Source organism: Musca autumnalis, unplaced genomic scaffold (genome assembly GCF_047663935.1).
Source record: "Musca autumnalis isolate F117 unplaced genomic scaffold, ASM4766393v1 scaffold_1, whole genome shotgun sequence".
NCBI classification, from domain to species: Eukaryota; Metazoa; Arthropoda; class Insecta; order Diptera; family Muscidae; genus Musca; species Musca autumnalis.
The window spans coordinates 59,087,704-59,107,259 of record NW_027411644.1 but is presented as its reverse complement, the minus strand read 5'-3'; the positions used below and the strand labels follow the sequence as shown (position 1 = coordinate 59,107,259).

The window sequence follows — 19,556 nt, the reverse complement described above, 5'->3', positions numbered from 1 at the left end:
TGAGAGTAAGTTCTTCAAAGTGGGGGATGGTTTAAAAAAGCTTTGCTTTAAAATTTGGCGCGCATTGTAAACGAAAGCTTTTTGAGAAATTCTTGCAAGAGAGCATACAGTGGCGTAACATTGTAGACAACTATGCGGAAGTACATTTGTGTGCTGCAGAGTCTTGTAGCAATGGATTAAATTGGACCTCCTGGGGCTCAAGAGGAACAACCAAGTAGTTATTTTTTGGATAAGTATAAAATGAGAATAATTTGAGATGAAATAATTTTATCTTAAAGAATTAAATAAGGCGGATGAGACATTAATCTAAAGATGAGATTAGAAGTAGTTAGCTCAATGCTTCAAATGTCTACATTACTTCAGCTAATTGGAACCATCAGACATATACCATTTGAAACACCATCAAAGTACACAGTGCTCTTGAAAAAATTTTAAATGGAAGGTGCTTACACCTGGAATGTTTTGGCGGATTCTGAAACTTCAATGAGAAAAATCAAAAAACACAAAATCGCCGGAGCGCTTTTTAAATAAATCGCGATTTAACTTCAGGTTTTCACGATTTTGCTTGGAAACCGCAAGATTTTTCGAAGTGGGACTAAAAAAATATTGTAGCTATGCAAATTCTCTGAAGATTGATCTTAAAGATATTTTCGTAGTTTTTACCGTTATTGAGATATAGAACATGCGCGCTCTGTCGATTTTTTTGTTTGTTTTTTTTTCTCATCTATGATCGTTGTAGTTTCAGAATCCGCAAAAACTTCCCAGGTGTAAACACATTCCATTTAAAGTTGTTTCAAGAGCACCGTGAGTACACAATGTTTACTTCGGTGCATTTTATTTGATTTTGCCTCTGCAAGTAATTCTCAATCACATCATAAAACCAAATTACAGTTTATCTCCACTTTTCTCTAGAACCAGAATTAGCGTGTAGTACAAGTGAAGTCGACATATGTTGACATAGTTATACAAATGTCGAAATAACTTTATAAAGTGAAAATAACAACCATGACATTGGACATTTATCTCTGAGCTCCAACTTAATTTGTATATAAGTGTAATTTAAAGCCCACATATCACTCTGACGTTTAGTTATGTTAAAGTTTTCACTAAAATCTTTTCGAACGCTCCTGCTTAAATAACTGTGCGCATAACTTCCTAATATATTTCCGTTCGCATCATCCCCACTATTACTCCTACCTCTCAGTGTAGGAAAACACAGGTAATAACAAATGAATTACCACCTGTAGACAACATAACAATCACAGTCAAACAATTTTTCCCACAAAAGAGAGTCACATGCTCTCAACTCTCAATGAGAGATGAATATTAAAACATGATAGATGTTGACTTTAAAACAAATTAAATAGGGAGAACCTGATTTTATGTGACTACCACCCACCCTCGAAAACTTTTTTAAACTGACTAAGCTTTTAAAACGTTATGATAAATTTTGAAACTCTTCATTAAAATGTCATTTTTTCGACAATTTGACAAGATAATAACAAGACATGCTAACTGCGCTAACAGTGAAGTTGAACAAGTGAAACTTTATTGTTTTAAAACTTTTTTTGAACTAAAAGGTTTATGACCGACCCTTCATTTATGACCTTTGTGACAGAGCAATATGACATTAAATTTGACACATTTGACACGAAACTGATGAGGTATTTTTGGGAAGTAAATTGCTACGAGGGGAAGTTTGTGCATTTGTGAAAGCAATTTTTAACAGTGGGAGCAAAGATTTACATTTGTAGACAGTGAAAATTGAAGGGTACTATGAAAAATAAGTCCCTTGTTTAACTAATGTTAACTCAGTATAAGTGACAACAGACTGCATAACAATGGTGTTAGTTTTAGCTCATGGAAGTAAACAAAATACATTGTCATCTAAAGGTATTAATTGTGGGAACAAATAGTCACGGCTGTGTGAGATGTTAAACTATAGAATTAGATCATTTTATATTTAAAACTTATTATAGCCATTACTAAATAAGACAAAGAGTAATATGCGAAAAATGTCCAATAAGTCTACATACATTAATAATTACGGTAATTACACAATGAGACAAAACTTAAAAACGAATATTCATAGGTACTCATACAGACAATATTGCCGACGCACAGTGGTTCAGAATCGTTTTTTCCTGGTCAAAATTCTGTAACTTTTGAACGGATAGAGATATTTTCATAACTCTTTTTTTTGTTAAACATATAACACAATCAGCTTTCAGACGAATTATAAGCGGTCAAAGTCGGTCTGGTAGTTACAGAGAGATTCAAGGTCAAAGTTAAACTTTTTAGTTTTTTAACTATTTTTCATCAAAATATGGGTGTTTTTGTGGTTTTTATGTCTTCCTATGTATTAAAGATGGTCAAACACCAAAAAATAAACAATAAAATTACCAAAAAAAACTAAAACAAAAATCGAAAAAAATGTCGAAATTTTTTTTCAAATATTTGTAATAAAATTTTTACAAAAAAAAATTTAAATTTGAAGCATTGTGGAGTTTTTTTATTGGGATAGCGTTTGCAATTTTGTTTTTTCAAAATAGTCTGGCTTAATCCCATTGTTGTTGTTTTAATATTTTAAAACAACTATTTTATTAGTGGAAAAGATTTGGCATTGTTCGCCAAGGGGTAAGGCAGGGAATACTATAGTTTCGATCCACGCCACGGGATCTCATCAGTTCCCTTGTTTCTTGTTTGTGGATATTCTCCACCGAAGTTATTTTTCAATAACTTCTTCAACAAGAAACTTTTTATACCCAAACATCAATCGTCAGCTCGAAGTATAAAGATAAGCAAAGAAAAGAGTTCAATGAGAAGTTTTTCCTTGGCAACCTTATACAACTCCGATGAAAGTGTCTGCGAAAACAATTCAAACCTCTTCCACTTCTATGTGTCGTCGAATTTCGACGAATGCACACACCAAAATTTGGTTGGTCTGCTTTACAGCAAAAACAACACACGTCGTGCCAACGTCTTCAATTTGAAGCATTGCACAATGGTCCCAAATCCAAATTTTCTGGCCAAAACTATTTCAACGTCCATTTTGTATTGAAATTAATTATTATTTTTAATAAATGTGTACAAACAGCATTTCTTACGTTTTATCGACCAAAATGACCAAAAACTGCCAAAATTTGTTGAACAGGGTGGTCCCGTTGTGTGGGGTCTAAACCAAAACATTGACCTATGTTAACAATTTTTGGTACGAAGGATTCATATCTTCCAAGAGGTCGAAATACCAAATTTCAGCCGAATCGGTCATAAAGTGGCGCTAAAATTCACAAAATATCTAAAATCGGACGGTACTTTTATGTGGGGGCTATGACAAAAAATGGACCTATTTTCAAAAAACTTACACGTACTTGTTTTCTACACTCTGAAACCCTTCAATATGAATTTTAAGAAAAATCGCTTGATTGATGTAGGTATTACCGTTCTATTTCAATTTGATACTACGTACAGTCACAACAGGTATTTACAAAATATTCTCCCATCTTAAAATAGAAAAATCCACTTTATTTTAACTGTGGCAAATTTGAGCAAGAATTTATTTCTCAATTTGTTAGTTCAGACTCCCAGCTATCTTCCAAAATCAATTTGGAGGTGGACAAACGTGGACATTTTTTTAAAAGTTTAAATATATTTTAAAAATATTTGTAAAAAATAATTTTTAATATATATATAAAAACTGATTTTATTACGCTAATTTTGCAAATTGCATCGCCCTTTTTGTAAATATTATGAAAGTACTCATTAACAGCTTCCCGATTCATAATAACTTTGGTCTCACTTCTGTATATTTATGCATCAACGCAATACAACAAAAATTGTATATTTTGCAGCACAAAGTCTGTTTTATTTTTACATAAAAAAGTGTCAACTTTGGTACTGCGCCAATCAGCGAATGCTAACGTTATTTACAAAAACTAATTATTTTCAGATGACTTGAGCTGTTTTTTATTATTCTGTGCAAAAAAAAGTTACAATTTCGAAATTTTAAAAATAGGGTTTTGGCCAAAAATTTCCTGATTGAAACCTATGTGCATTGTGGCGTTTAAAAAAAAAAAATTTAAATTTTTTTAAAAATTAAAAAAATACTCATTGGGTTTTCATTAAACTTATATAACTCGTATAAAAACTCTTATACTAAAAAAATGTTAATTTGTGTCAAAAATCTGTAATTCATATGGAAACAGTATAGAAAAACACACATTTTAATTCAATAAATTGAAAAAAGTGTTTAACGGACGGAACGGGACGGGTACAAAAGTATATATGGGCTGAAAGAGGAGACTCTCGGTCATCTTCCGTGTTGTTCCACAAAAGTTCTAGTCCACTAAATTTGGAATTTCATAAAATTTAGTACCTGAGCAAAAATAAAATAGCTCACGTTGTATAAACGTTACAGTGATTTACTAAAACGATCTTTAAAGGCCACAATCCTAATTACCTTACAAAAAACAATGAACACAACATTTGTTATAGTTTCCAAGAAATAGCTACGTCTTTCTTCAGAAATTTGCAAAAATTACGTATTTCCCAAAAATGGGGAAAATGTTCGTCTTTAAGGGCACACCACGCCCACACTTTCCAATATGTGTACCTAATTTTTTGGTTACCTTAGTTTCAATATGTTTACTGTAGAATCCCATATAGATATTAAATATCTTTGACAAAACAACATTTTGATTTTTGGCCAGGAAAATCGATTCCTGAACCATTGTGCGACGCACAGTGTCACTACCGTGGTCAAAAATGGTCAAAATCAAGAACTTCGGAATACAAATTTATTTATGAAAATTAATAATAAAAGTTTCAATTTGAACGAATTTGAATTATGGTATTGATTTGTCAAGTAGTTTTGTCCATGGGAAGGTTCAAATCCTATAATTGTTAGAAATATGTATTTTTGTCCTTATTTTACTAAAATAAATAACTTGTGTTATGCTCCAAAATGTTAATATTTAAAGTATTTTATCGTTTGGATGTAATAAATATGGATTTAATTTTGTTTGGAAGTAAATAGTGATCATATGGTGTTTACAGCTACCCAAGTCTGTGGTACTTAGTACATAGATTTTGTGAACCAAATTTTAAAATTAATGGAGTGGGAAAAAATTTTATAAAAGTGTATATCGATATAATTTGTTGTTTGAGTTGTGAAAAGTGAGTACTTAAAACGTATAAAGGTTCCAGCTGCAGAGGTTTGCAGACGAACATGTTATTTCTCTTTTTCAGCGACCCCTCACTCAGGGGTTACCCCTATTTTAACAAAGCGCTTTGCCGTGTTGACTATAGCGCGAAAACGAATGAACCGATCATCATATATTTTTGTGAGCTTATTAATTACGTAATAATCTTGCTTTAAAACGAGAGACTTTTAAAAACATCAACTTTTTAAAAAAAGTGGTGAATAGCGAAAATCAAAATTCGATTTTTTACAAAAAATGGACCGTTTTTGACCATTCATCGGTCAAAAAAAATTTTAAAGGAAAATTCTCATATATATAAAGACAAGAGTTTAATGTATTCAATAAGCTCACAAAAAATATGAAGACTGAACACCAAATTTCAGTCATTAAGGGTGAATATTGAGACCACAACATTCAAAATACCGAAAATAGGGAGGTACGGTTCTATAGGCGCTATAGGAAGACGAGGACCTATACTGGAAAGTTAAAAGCCCCCAACGAAGGCTTAATATCAATTTTCAGCCATTTCGGCTAAAACCTCCAAAATGCTGAAAATCGCTGGGTGCTATACGAAGGCGTGAACCTATGCAGACAAATTTCAAGTTGAAAATTTTATGCCACCAACGAAGACAAAATACCAAATTTCAGCAATTTCGGTGTAATAATGAAGCTAAAATCTTCAAAATACCGATAATCGGGACGCATCGTTCTATGTGGGCCATATCAAAACGTGGACCTACACCCAAAATTCTCAGTTGGAATGTTTCATACCTCTGCTGAGGACTAACCGCCAAATTTCAGTAAAACTTTTAAAATACTGAAAAAGGGAGGTACGGTTCTATGGGGGCTATATCAAAACGTGGGCCAATTCCAATTCATGGAGGAAAAAGCTTTCGATTGTATGTGCGTGAATGTATTGAAGAATGATTCTAGGAAGTCCAGAGACACTAAGTTAACTTGATATTAAAAAGGCTTCAAAAATACTTCGCAACTGCAAATTTGCAATAAGTTTGATTTGACATTTGATATGCTTGATGAGCTGAATAACCACCAGCGAAACGATCGTAGCATATTAGTTGGATGTGTGTGGACTTCGCTAGGCATCACATATTCAATAGAAACTCCTTAGGTCATGATAGTTCAATTAATACCTTCGGTTTTTTTATTTTTTAATATTTCGTATTTCTTAATATTTTAACCCCACTGCGTATGATTCTTTCATAATCGTTCTAATTAATAACAATCATACGCTCTAATGTTCCAATGTTAGGAAATACGAAATATTAACAAGTAAAAAAGTATCAGTCGGCTTGCACACTCTGCCTATATGAAGCGAAACTTTCATCTACGTACAGAATTTTGTGGCTCTTTTTGGACATTTGAACTTGCCAACAAAAATGAGGATTAAAGTTCAAAATGTTGCGGAGGAGGTACTGGAAGGAATGGTGAGACATAGTCCATTATGGAAGTTGATCTTATCAGTCAGCTTTGCCGACAGAGATATACCCTCAGCCTGCGTATATTGAAACAATTTTTCCCAAAAACGAATGTATTTAGTGGGTTTTAAAAATTTTGGATGTATGAACCGAAAAAAATGTTGATTAGGATTAAAGATCAAAAGTTTTGCGGAGGAGATACTTAAAGGAATAGATCGACATTGACCATTATGGAAGTGGATATCCAGCCACAACATATGGGGTTTTTGCACCCTTCGGGCTGTTTGCTCAAGAAGTAAGGACTTGCCCCTGAAACAAATTTTACCATCGTAATTGAGGCAGCGAATGCAAGTTGCTTCAACAAAAATCAAAATGATTCGATAGCAGGTCTTAAAGTGAACTTATCCGAAATTTTGTGTGGGAGGCAGGGACGTACGCAGGGGGGGGGGGCACAGGGGGCCCGGGCCCCCCCCCCCGAAATGGTTTGGTCGAACAAAATTTGTTAAGCTGCTGTAACTAGTTATTATATTTTTTCTTATAAAAATGTTTGTATGTTTGCAGATTTCAAATTAAAGCTTATATTTTCTGAACAGAAAATGTACATAATTAACAAGTTTTGTATGAAAATATTTTAAAAATTTTTTGTTAGTATGCTGGTTTTGAGAGAAACTTCCAATGAAATCTGAATTACTTCTACATGCCATATCATTCCACTATCAAATGGAATCCTTAATGAATGTACTCCAAGTTTATGTCATATTCGAACTATATAGAGCTCTAGAGGCTTAAAACTCATCCTGTAACAACAAAAATAACGAGTTCAGTATTGTGGGAATGGAAGTATATGAAAAAATGTCTATTGGATACAATGTATGAAGGGTCGGTCCTTCGTGGACTACATCTTGAAAACCAATTAGAAATTTGTTTTACTGCGATCGCCAAAATTTTGTTATTCTATTTTAGACAAATTTGCTGCTAAATAGTATGAGAAAATAATGAAGACAAATGAATTTTTGTGCGTCACTTGATTTTTTTCCTTATCATCACCGAAGTATAATTGTAGCCTCAGAATTTAAGGTTACGAGATTATATACATTAGATAGGTCTCATCAAAATAATGATTTTAGACTCCACATAGATATGTTTGGACAAAATCCGTTTCAGACATGATGGAAGTACTTACCACCGATCGATTGTTATTTGTCAAAAGTATATAGAACTAAGTCCATCAAGGTGTTTTTCCAAAGTCCATCAAAGTGTTTGTCAAAGTGACGAGTCCAATTAAAAACAAGTAAAAAAGTATCAGTCGACAGAGATATACCCTCAGCCTGTGCAAATTGAAACACTTTTTTCACAAAAAAACTTATGTATTTAGAGGGTTTCAAAATTTTGGTCGTATGAACCGACAAAAATGTTGATTAGGATTAAAGTTCAAAAATTTTGCTGAAATGGTACTTAATGGAATGGTCCGACATAGACCCTTCGGGCTGTTTTCTCAAGAAGTATGCCCTTGCCCCTGAAACAACTTTTACCATCGTAATTGAGGCAGCGAATGTAAGTTGCTTCAACAAAAATCAAAGTGATTCAATAGCAAGTCTTTAAGTGAACTTATCCAAAATTTTGTGTGTGAGGTACGGGATGGAGTGGACAATATAGTCCATATTCGAACCTGATCTGTATCTGGTAGATATTATGAGAATGTGTAAAGTATGGACCAAATCGGTCACTCCCATCAAGAGTTATCAATTTTTCCGAATATTTTTGAACTTTTGTGGGGTAGGTACCTGAAGGAATGGACCGATATGGCTTATCTACGATCTTAAACTAAGTTTGGAAACAATATTACGAAGGCCAAATTTTGGCCGGAATCGGCATTTCCGTTCGAGAATTATCTTGCGCTTCCACCCATAAACATGGTGTCATAGGGGTTGTTTTTCAACTTTCAGGCTATTTTTTCAGGAAGTATGGACTTGCCCCTGAGGAAACTTGTACCTTCGTATAGGGGACAGTGAATACAAGATGTTACAACAAAAACCAAGGTCCTAAACTGAACTTTTCCGAAATTTTGTGTGGGAGGTACTCGAAGGAGTTTACCGATTGAGTCCGTATTGGAGCCTCATCTAAGTCTGGTAGAAATTTCATAATGTGCAAAGTATGGACCAAATCGGTTATTCCCTACAAGAGTTATCGTGCGCACAAGTTTTGCGACAATTTTTGAACATTTGTGGGGAGGTACCTGAAGGAGTGGACCTATATGGCCCATCTTCGAACTTAAATCGAATCTGGACAAAATTATAATGCTATAAAAATTATAATGCTTCTTCTTTAACATTATAATAAAAGTAAAAAAAATAATCCGAATCAGACTCTATCTCTTCCAGTAAATAGCACTATGCTGCACAGTGGTATTCTTGTGCAAAAAATTTGAAGTGAGGATTTTTGAAAGTACAGACCCAAAGTTCGAAAGCCCTAGTTGCGTTTTGTTGAGTCAGATCCAGCTTGGACTTTATGGCCCCCTCTTAACATTGCTAATTATCGACTTTTTAAAGCAACTCGGGGCTATATCTCTGAAACCAATGCAAATCTTCTTCTGACCTCTGAAGCAAATTTGTAGATAAGGGTCAGAATAAAATATTTGGACAAGTATTGAACCGGAAAAACTACATTTATTACCTCAAATTTTATAATATATCTAAAAATTCCATAATTTGTATAGATTTCGCACCATATCTCCAAAACTGTTAAATTTTTCTTAATGTTTTCATTTGGAAACATATCAACGACAACGGCAGCCGATATTCTTAAAAATTAGGCTAAGATCATCGAAATAGTAAAAATCTTGCTATAGCAAAGGTAACGGCAATTCTTTGTGGTTGTAAAATTCTGCGATAAACTATAACGTGAGCCCGTATGATGAAAAACTTCAATATACTGAAAACGGGGCTTAAATTTTACATGGCGACTTTACCGAACCGGGCCACGTTCGTCTATTTTCAATTCTAAATATCCTACTCTGTAAATTTTAAATTGTATCCTAAATATTATGAATTCTTTCTATTGAATTTATATACTTTGTACCAATATTTCATATAAAATTCGAAAAATCGAAAATTTTTTGGCTCATTTTAAAGAATAGTAGAATAGAATATGTGCCAAAATTTTCAGTCCATCGGACATTTGCTATCGAAGGGAAACATTTATGGTGTTCTGTATGTAGCATAGAATCTATAAACGTCTTTTCCTTGAAATGGCACTTTTGAAAGCGGTGCCCACTATAGCTCGAAATCGGATGCTCCGGTCTTTATATGTTTTTGTGGGACTATTATACACATAAATCATGTGCTTACCGAGAGAGTCTTTAAAAACTGCTGACGGAGTCCGAAAAATATAAATTTTTTACAGTGTGTTTTTTTTTAAATCGAAATTTTGATTTTAACTGTTCAAAATTTTTAAAATTTGATTTATTAATTCCGTTTCGATAATGGACAAGATTATTAGGTTCGTAATGATCCCACAAAAATATATGCTGATCGGTTTATTCTTTTTTAAACAACAGTGGGTACCGCAAACTGCTTTAGTAAAACAGTGCTTTATATTCGGACATTTGTCAGAAAGATTATTCAAAAGAAAAAAAGTAGATTTCTTATAAAAATGCATGAAAATGGCTTTTCTGATACTTATAAGTGGCCATAATCCCTTAAAATAGCTTTACGTAACACTACACAACATTTGAATTTTTCATGATTTTTGGTCAAGTTGGGCCCCCCCCGAAATGAAATCCTGCGTACGTCCCTGGTGGGAGGTACCGGATGGAGTGGACAAATATAGTCCATGTTTGAACCTGATCTATATCTGGTAGATATATTAGGATGTGTAAAGTATGGACCAAATCGACCACTCCCTTCAACAGTTACCGTACGAACAATTTTTCCGAACATTTTTGAACTTTTCTGGGAGAGGAGTGGGCCGATATAGCTTATCTTCGAACCTAAACTATGCTTGGATAAAATATTACTAAGGCCAAATTTTGGACCGAATCGGCAGATCCGTTCGAGAGTTATGTTGCGCTCCAACAACTACACACGGTGTCATAGGGGAATTGCACCTTATGAAAATTGTACCATCGTATGAGGCGCAGTGAATACAAGTCGCTACAACAAAAATCAAAGCGATTCAAGAGCAGGTCCTAAACTGAACTTATTTCAAATTTTGTATGGAAGGTACCCGAAGGAGATGGCCGATTGAGTCCATATTGGAACCAAATCTAAGTCTGGTAGAAAATTCACGATGTGCAATGTATTGATTAATTCAGTTTCTTCCTTCAAGAGTTATCGTGCGCACAAATTTCCGAACATTTCCGACTTTTGTGGGGGAGGTACCGGAAAGAGTGGACCGATATAACCCATCTTCGAACTGAAAATAATTTTGGACAAAATATTACGAAAGCCAAATTTTGGACCGAATCGGTCGATCTTTTCGAGAGTTATCGTGCGGTCCAGCCAGTCAGACAGACAGACAGACGGACGGACATTGCTAAATCAACTCCAAATTGTCTGAAACGGATTTCGTCCAAACATACTTGGGGTCTAAAACCATTATTTCGATGAGGCACATTTTGCCGTATGCAAATGTATGTACCCTCGTTAGCATAAATGCTGAGGGTATAAAAAACGACGTTAAACGACAAAAAAAACTTAATTTAGAACGCTTTTTGATGATTTTCCAAATTCAATTGACGATTTTGTTAAAAAACGCTTGCATATTTAGCATATTTTTTCCATATTTTGTGCATGTTTTTGATATGACCCCAAAATATCGAAAAATTGACCCTCAAAAAGCCTAGATCCAAAATTGGAGTCCAATTGGATAAGAAATAAAAACATGCTAAAATCCGATGTCTAATAATAATTAAGCCTAACTGGCTATTTAATTACATAGATAATTCATGTCCAATAATTTCTTAATAATATTGGTATGAACAATATTTTAGTTGGTTTTCGTCTTCGCTCAATTTTTGACAATCGTCTACAAAAACTGCTAACACTTTTGAAATACAAATTTTAATTTAAATTTGTATCAAATGTTTTTTTTATTTTTATGAAGATTTGGTAATAATTTGTAAAATAAATATTTACCGAAAAACAACACAAGTGTACATGTGTTTTCCATTTTCCACCGCTCTCTTTCATAAAAAAACAACATAAGTATAAATGTAAATAATAATAAAATGCACACTCAAAGATACGTTTAAATAAATAATAAAAAATACATTTATACAAAAATTGAAATATTTTTGTTCCTCGCGTTTGTTTTTGGGATGCTCTATGAATATGTAACAAAAAAAAACCAAAACAAAATCATCGACAAGTAGCAAATATTGAAAAAAAATATTGTTTTCGCTCTCCTGAAAATTTTGATTTTTAGACTTATGTCGTTTTCCAAGTAAACCACAGAATCAATTAATTAATAAAAAATATCTTTGGTTTTTTTCTTTTTTTAATATTTCGTATTTCATAACATTTATGATTTTTATTATAATCGTTCTAATTAATAACAATCATACGCACTGGGGTTCCAATGCTGAGAAATACGAAATATTAAAAAAGAACCAAAAGGTTAAAACACAAAAAATTGTTTAACTTGTCAATTTTTTAAGCATTTTCATTACTCTCATCTTCGAAAGCTTAGATCAAGCTATATCGGTCCACTCCCTCAGATACCTCCCTCACAAAAGTTCAAGATTGTTCGTGAAAATTGTGCGCACGATAACTCTAGAAGGGTGTAACCGATTTGGAGCATACTTTGCACGACGCTTCGTAATATTTATACCAGACATAGGACAGGTTCGAATTTGGGCTATATCCTCCTTCGTGTACCTCGGACGCCAAATTTCGGAAAAGTGAAGTTAACAGAGTTTCTTTGATTCATTTTTTTTTTTTCGAATAGTAAAAAAACGAAAAGCTGACCTAAACACGACTAACCTTTATCTGTCAAAAGCAAACAGACAATCCAAAATGACTGATATTGCTAACATATATAAAATGATATATGTATGTACCAACATAACAGAAATAAAAATGCGAAAATCCGTACCATCAAATGGCTCTTATTCCATGCACAAGATGCCCATCTTTATCCATCTTATTGACAGCCAACTCAATCGTTGTAACTCGATTCGTCTTTATTCCCATATAAAGAAAAAATATTTGGAGATTTCTGAGGGATTTCAAAATGATGCTGCTCATCGCCAAAACATTTTAATATATTTTCAGATTTTTTTGACTAACTGTTCCTGAGTAATAGCGCCTTGACAAATCGAATTCTGTAAAAACTATATGCAAAGATATACTCATAACCTCTTTAATATTGGTCCAAAAAGATTTTTTTGTATTTTTATACCCTCAGCATTTATGCTAACGAGAGTATATACACTTTTATATGGGCAAAATGTGCCTCATCGAAATAATGGTTTTAGACCCCAAGTATGTTTGGACGAAATACGTTTCAGAAGATGGGTTAGTTAAAGTTCAAAGATGGGTTATATCGGTCCACTCCTTCCGCTATCTCACCCACAAAAGATCGAAAATGTTCGGAAAATTTGTCCGCACGATAACTACAAAAGGAAGTAACCGATTTGGTCCGTACTTTGCCCATAGTAAAATTTCTACTACACTAAGGTTCCAATATGAACTCACTCGGTCCACTCCAACGGGTACCTCCCACACATAATTTCGGAAAAGTTCAGTTAAGGACCTGCTCTCGAATCGCTTTGATTTTTGTTGTAACAACTTGCATTCACTGCCCTCCATACGACGGTACAAGTTTCACTAGGAGCAAGTCCATACTTCCTGAGAAAATACCCTGAAAGTTCAAAAAAAACCTTTTGACACGGTGTGTAGTGTCTGGAGCGCAAGATAATTCTCGAATGTATCTGCCGATTCGGTCCTAAATTTGGTCTTCGTAATATATTGTCCAAACTTAGTTTAAGTTCGAAGATAAGTCATCTATATCCACTCTTGCAGGTAACTCCCCCATAAAAGTTCAAAAATGTTCGGCAAAATTGTGCACACGAAAACTCTTGAAGGGAGTGACCAATTTGGTCCATGCTTTACACATCCTAATATATTTAGCAGATTCGAATATTGACTATATTTGTCCACTCTTTCGGGTACCACCCACACAAAATATTGGATCAGTTAACTGTAAGACCTGCTCTCGAATCACTTTTATGTTTGTTAAAGCAACTTGCCTTCGCTGCCTTTTTTCAGGGGCAAACCCATACTTCTTGAGAAAACATACCGAAAGGTGTAAAATAACCCCCTGTGGCACCACATAAAGTATCTGGAGAGCACGATAACATTCAGTTTTCTGTATTTCGAAGAAGGGCAATACTGGTCCACAACTTCCGCTACTTCCCCCCAATATTTAAAGATGTCACTATAATGGTATACACGATGCCTCTTGAACGGGTCAACCAATTTGGTCCAAACTTTGGATCTCCTAATATTTGGCCCAAATTTAGTTTAACTTCTAAAGTGGCCCATAGCGGTCCTCTCCTTAGGGTACCTCCCCCACAAAAGTTCATTTTTTGTGTCTAAGTGCAGTTTAGGGTCTGTTCGAGGATCCATTGGAAATGTATACCGATGCTGTTCGTGGACAAGTCCATGCTTCCTGGCATATTGGTCTAAAAGTTATACGATGACCCACTGAAATGAGTAGTGGACGCGATATCTATCCAAAAGATATGACTTCCAAAATAAGATCCACTTCCATAATGGACTATATTGGTCCATTCGTTTAAGTACCTCCTCCGCAACACTTTTGAACTTTAATCCTAATCCATATTTTTGTCGGCATGTTTAAATGGCTAATACATTCGATCTGTCCGTAGATGAAACTTTCAATTCAGATAGGCTGAGAGTATGTCTTTGCCGGCTGATAGTTTTTTACTTGTTTTACTTTAACACAATTTGACACTTGCAACCAAAATTTTCCGGTATAGTTCAAAGTATACATACATTAGACTCTATTGTATTGGAAACTTTGGATGAAAATATTTCAGGCTTTTCGGTCACTAACTCAGATGTTGTTTAATTACTGGTTGGTGTAGTTTTGACAACCCGACGTTAGCTGAGAAATAACGGGGAAGGTTTTTGTTTCAAAATTGTATTTAAAAAAAAAAAAAACAAGTAAAAAGTCGTTAAGTTCGGCCGGGTCGAACTTTTTATACCCTCCACCATAAAATAGTCTTAATTAAAATGGAATAATTAGGGTCCTTTTACAATTTTAGGTGGAACAACTTTTCGACAATGGATAGACAACTACTGCCTCCCACTATTGCTTAAATTACACCGTGAACACAAATGTTGGGGGCAGAGATAATTCCTTTTGGAGATGAAAGCCCTTGGTGTGTGTATATTAAAAACCCCGAAGGACAGATGCGCCGTGAGTCGAACTTCCGCGTTATAGCGTGATGAAGTTTTTGCAAGAGACCCTGTAAGCCATAATGAATTAGCATTATATCTTTGATTGTTGTTTTTGTAAAGCACTTAAGCAACAGTGAACAAAGATATAACGCTAATTCCTAATGGCCCACAGGGTCTCTAATAAAAATTTCATCACCCCATAGCGCGGAAGTTCGACTCACGGCGGATCTGTCCTTCGGGGTACATAATATACTCACCAAGGCCTTTCTTCCCCAAGAGGAATTTTCCGTGGCCCAGACTTTCACCTCCATTTTGTTGCACAATGTTATCTAATCTAATCTAAAAAAAATGTGTTCAGCTAGGTGAAAGGTACCACCTACGGGGCTATATCAAAGAGTCAACCTATCTTTAAGTTTTTTGGCGGAAAAGTTTTATAGCTGCAGTCAAATTGAGGGTAGTTTCATCAAAACAATGTATACCCTCCTAAATGGACCCATGTTGACGAATTTTAGTGAAGAAATTTCGTGACCACTGAAAATTCCCGAAAACCGGGAGGTACAGTTATATGGGGGGATATACCAAAACATGGACCTATATTGACGATTATTTTTGAATAGACAAAATTGTAGCTAAAATTCTCAAAATACCGATCATTACAGCTAGTTCGGTTAAAAATTGCAGCTAAAATTCTTAAAATACCGAAAATCGGGAGATACCGTTATATGGTGGCTATACCAAAACATGGACCTATATTGACGATGTTTCGTTGGAGATGTTTTATGACCACTGACAACTTCAAATGTCAAATTACAGCTATATCGGTTAAAAACTGTAGCTAAAATTCTCAAAATACCGAAAATCGGGAGGTGCCGTTATATGGGGCTATACCAAAACATGGACCTATGTGGACGATGTTTGGTGGAGATATTTCATGACCACTGAGAACCTTAAATGGCAAATTACAGCTAGTTCGGTTCAAAATTGTAACTAAAATGCTCAAAATACCGAAAATCGGGAGGTACGGTTATAAGGGGGCCATACCAAAACATGGACGTATGTTGACGATGTTTCGTTGAGATGTTTCATGACCACTGAGAACCTCAAATGTCATATTGCAGATAGTTCGGTTACAAATTGTGGCTAAAATTTTCAAAATACCGAAAACCGGGAGGTACCGATATATGGGGGCTATACGAAAACATTGACCTATGTTGACGATATTTCGTGGAGATGTTTCATGACCATTGAGAACCTCAAATGTCAAATTGCAGATAGTTCGGTTAAAAATTTTGTCTAAAATTCTCAAAATACCGAAAATCGGGAGGTACCGTTATATGGGGACTATACCAAACCATGGACCTATGCCCATATCCTTTGGAATATAAGTTTGTTGATCACTAGGAAACCTAAGTGCCAAATTATAGCTAATTCGGGCTGCAAATGTGGCGAAGAACGTCAAAATACCTATAATCCGGAGGTACCGTTATATGGGGGCTATACCAAAGAGTGGACCGATATAGCCCATCTTCGAACTTGACCTGCCTATGGAAAAAAGACCCTCGGGTGCAAAATTTCAGCACTCTATCTCAATTATTGCGGACGCTAGAGTGATTACAACAGACGGACAGACGGACATGGCTAGATCGTCTTAGAATTTTATCCTGATCAAGAATATATATACTTTATAGGGTCGCAAATGATTAGTTCGATGTGTTACAAACGGAATGACAAACTTAATATACCCTCCATACTATGGTGGAGGGTATAAAAAAAACAACTCAGAACAATAACAGAAAAAGTTTAGATGGTATAAGAGATGATAACCAAAGTTCTAGCAATAGGTCAAGCAAATAATTCATTATCAAGGTACAAAAATGCCATTAGTTGCACGTCAAATGAAATTAAATATCCCAATTAAATTAATACAATTATCATTTCAATATTTCAACTGTTTACCTTAAACGGCATTATTGTCACACAAAGGTACCAAAATTCCATTAGTTGCATGTAAAATGAAATAAATTAATAAAATTATGATTTCAATATTTCAACTGTTCACCTTAAACGGCACTATCGTCACACAACATTACACAACTACCACGCAAATACACTATCACTGATTGCGAATCTTATTAATGCAACAAAAAATTAACACTTACTAATTACACGGCTTTATCAGTAAATTTGAAATTTGTAGAAGTTTTCTTAGTTCTCTGGCGATCGACGACAGCAGTGCGACTACACCTAACGACTGATAACAAACCACTGAAAACACTGACGACCATCCACAACCGGCCATTAAAACAACAAATAGAAAAAAAATAAACAAAAATACAAATTTGCTATTATGGAAGGCAAAGACAAAAAAACAAACTCTGAATGAAAACAAATAAGAATTTTTTTGCGATTTGAATATTTCTGAAACAAAATTGGAAACTACAATCCAAACAAAAGCAAAAAAAAAAACAATAATCGTCAACAAATATGAATGGGTGGCACGCACAAAATAAAATGCACAGTGTTAAGAAATCAGCATTCAGATGATACATACATATGTATGCATTTTGAAACTCAAGTCCTAAAATGTTTGTAATTAGTTACAGACTAAATTGTTGTCTTAAAATTAGAACAGTTGATTCATTTAGAACTCACTTCAATGGGAATGATTCGTTGCATGAGGAACATGCGTAAACTTAGACTGCAATAGACTGTTAGAGTATATTGAAGTTACTGGAATCTATACACCGTGACGTAGGGAATGAAAGATACCAAGGAACGGTCCTAACCGGCTTTAACATGACAAAGCCCAGAATTTATCTTGGTCCCTCTTTCATCTCAAGTGGACACTGACCTCCCCGTGGTGTCACCTGGGGAGATGCCATTAACACCCGCTAAAGGTAGCGAGCTAACATGTGCCGCGCGTTCACCAATAAGAACGTTAAAAACATGGGTCTGGGCGTCGGGTTAGTAACACTATGAAACAAGTAAAAAAGTATCAGCCGGCTTTGCGTACAGAAATATACCCTCAGCCTGTATCAATAGATATAGTGCATAGCATTTTAGTGACTTTTTTTAAATATTGGGGGAAAGTACCGGAAGTTGTGGACCGGTATTGCCTATCTCCGAACTGAAACTAAAAAAAAAACTGAAAAAACTTTTACCGTCGTAATGGAGGCAACGAATTTGCTTTTACAAAAATCGAAGTGATTCGAGAGCAGTAGTGGGATTCTGTAACTCATTTTTGCTGTTATCGATAATTGTCGGTAAAATTAAAATGCTTATAATTTCGATAATTAACGAAATTTTTCGGTAAGTTAACGATGAATAAAAAGTAGTCGCTAGCCTCTACCGACACAAACAGTGATGCCAACTTTTCTTTATGTTTTTAGTCATAATTTTGCGAATTAATTTTACCGATTTTTGTCGGTAACAGCAAAAATGAGTTACAGAATCCCACTACTGGCCTTAAAGTGAACATATCCGAAGTTTTGTGTGGGAGGTACCCGAAGGAGTGGACAAATATAGTCTATATTCGAACATGATCTATATCTGGTAGATATATTAGGACGTCTAAAGTATGGACCGAATCGGTCACTCCCTTCAAGAGTTATCATGCGCACAATGTTTCTGAATATGTGAACTTTTGTGGGGAAGGTACCTGAAGGAGTGGACCGATATGGTTTATCTTCGAACTTAAACTTAGTTTGGATAAAATATTATAAAGGCCAAATTTTGGACCGAATCGGCAGATCCGTTCGAGAATTATGCTGCTCTCCAACCACTACACACGGTATTATAGGGGTTTTTGCACCTTTCAGGCTATTTTCTCAGGAAGTATGGACATGCCCCTGATGAAACTCGTACCGACGTATGGAGGGCAATGATTGTTACAACAAAAATCAAAACGATTCGAGAGCAGGTCCTAAACTGAACATTTTCGAACTTTTGTGGTACCGGAAGGAGTGGACCGATTGAGTCCATATTGGGACCTAATCTAAGGGGTAGTTTACACTATATGTAAATGTCATATGACATGAAATTTTCCATCGTTCAATATTCACTAATATGTGGAATATTGGAGATTTTCCTTATGCCATTTATTCTGTGCGTCCACGCCAACAAAAAGATAATAAAATTACGTCTCCACATTGCCTCCGTGGGTAGATAGGGAATGTTTTTATACCCTACACCACACACAGTGGTAAGGGGTATTATGTCTTTGTGCATTTGTATGTAACAAACAAAAGGAAACGAAATAGACCCACAGTTCCTTTTGGGGATATACATATAATCACTTTCTGAGTCGATTTATTCGTGTCCGTCCGTCTGCCTGCCTATTCGTCTGTCCATGTATTTTTGTTCGCAACATACAGGTCGCATTTTTTGTCCGATTCAGCTGAAAATTGGGGACTACAACTTTTTTAGCCATAGGAAGAACGCTACTGCTTTTGGTGAAAATCGGTTCAGATTTGGATATAGCTCCCATATATATA

The 19,556-nt window shown here is 34.9% G+C and overlaps 1 protein-coding gene across 2 annotated transcripts in view; it reads right to left on the bottom strand.

The window, feature by feature from the left end:
• glob1 (globin 1) overlaps positions 1-17,433 on the bottom strand; it is a 55,864-nt gene extending 38,431 nt beyond the window's left edge. Inside the window, exon 1 of one of the 2 annotated variants that reach the window (XM_073975726.1) lies at positions 17,223-17,433. The gene's annotated coding sequence lies outside the window, so the exon portion shown is untranslated. Of the gene's footprint in view, positions 1-17,019 lie in introns of both variants that reach the window. The other variant, XM_073975746.1, reaches the window with a different exon arrangement.
• Positions 17,434-19,556: the final 2,123 nt, after the last annotated feature.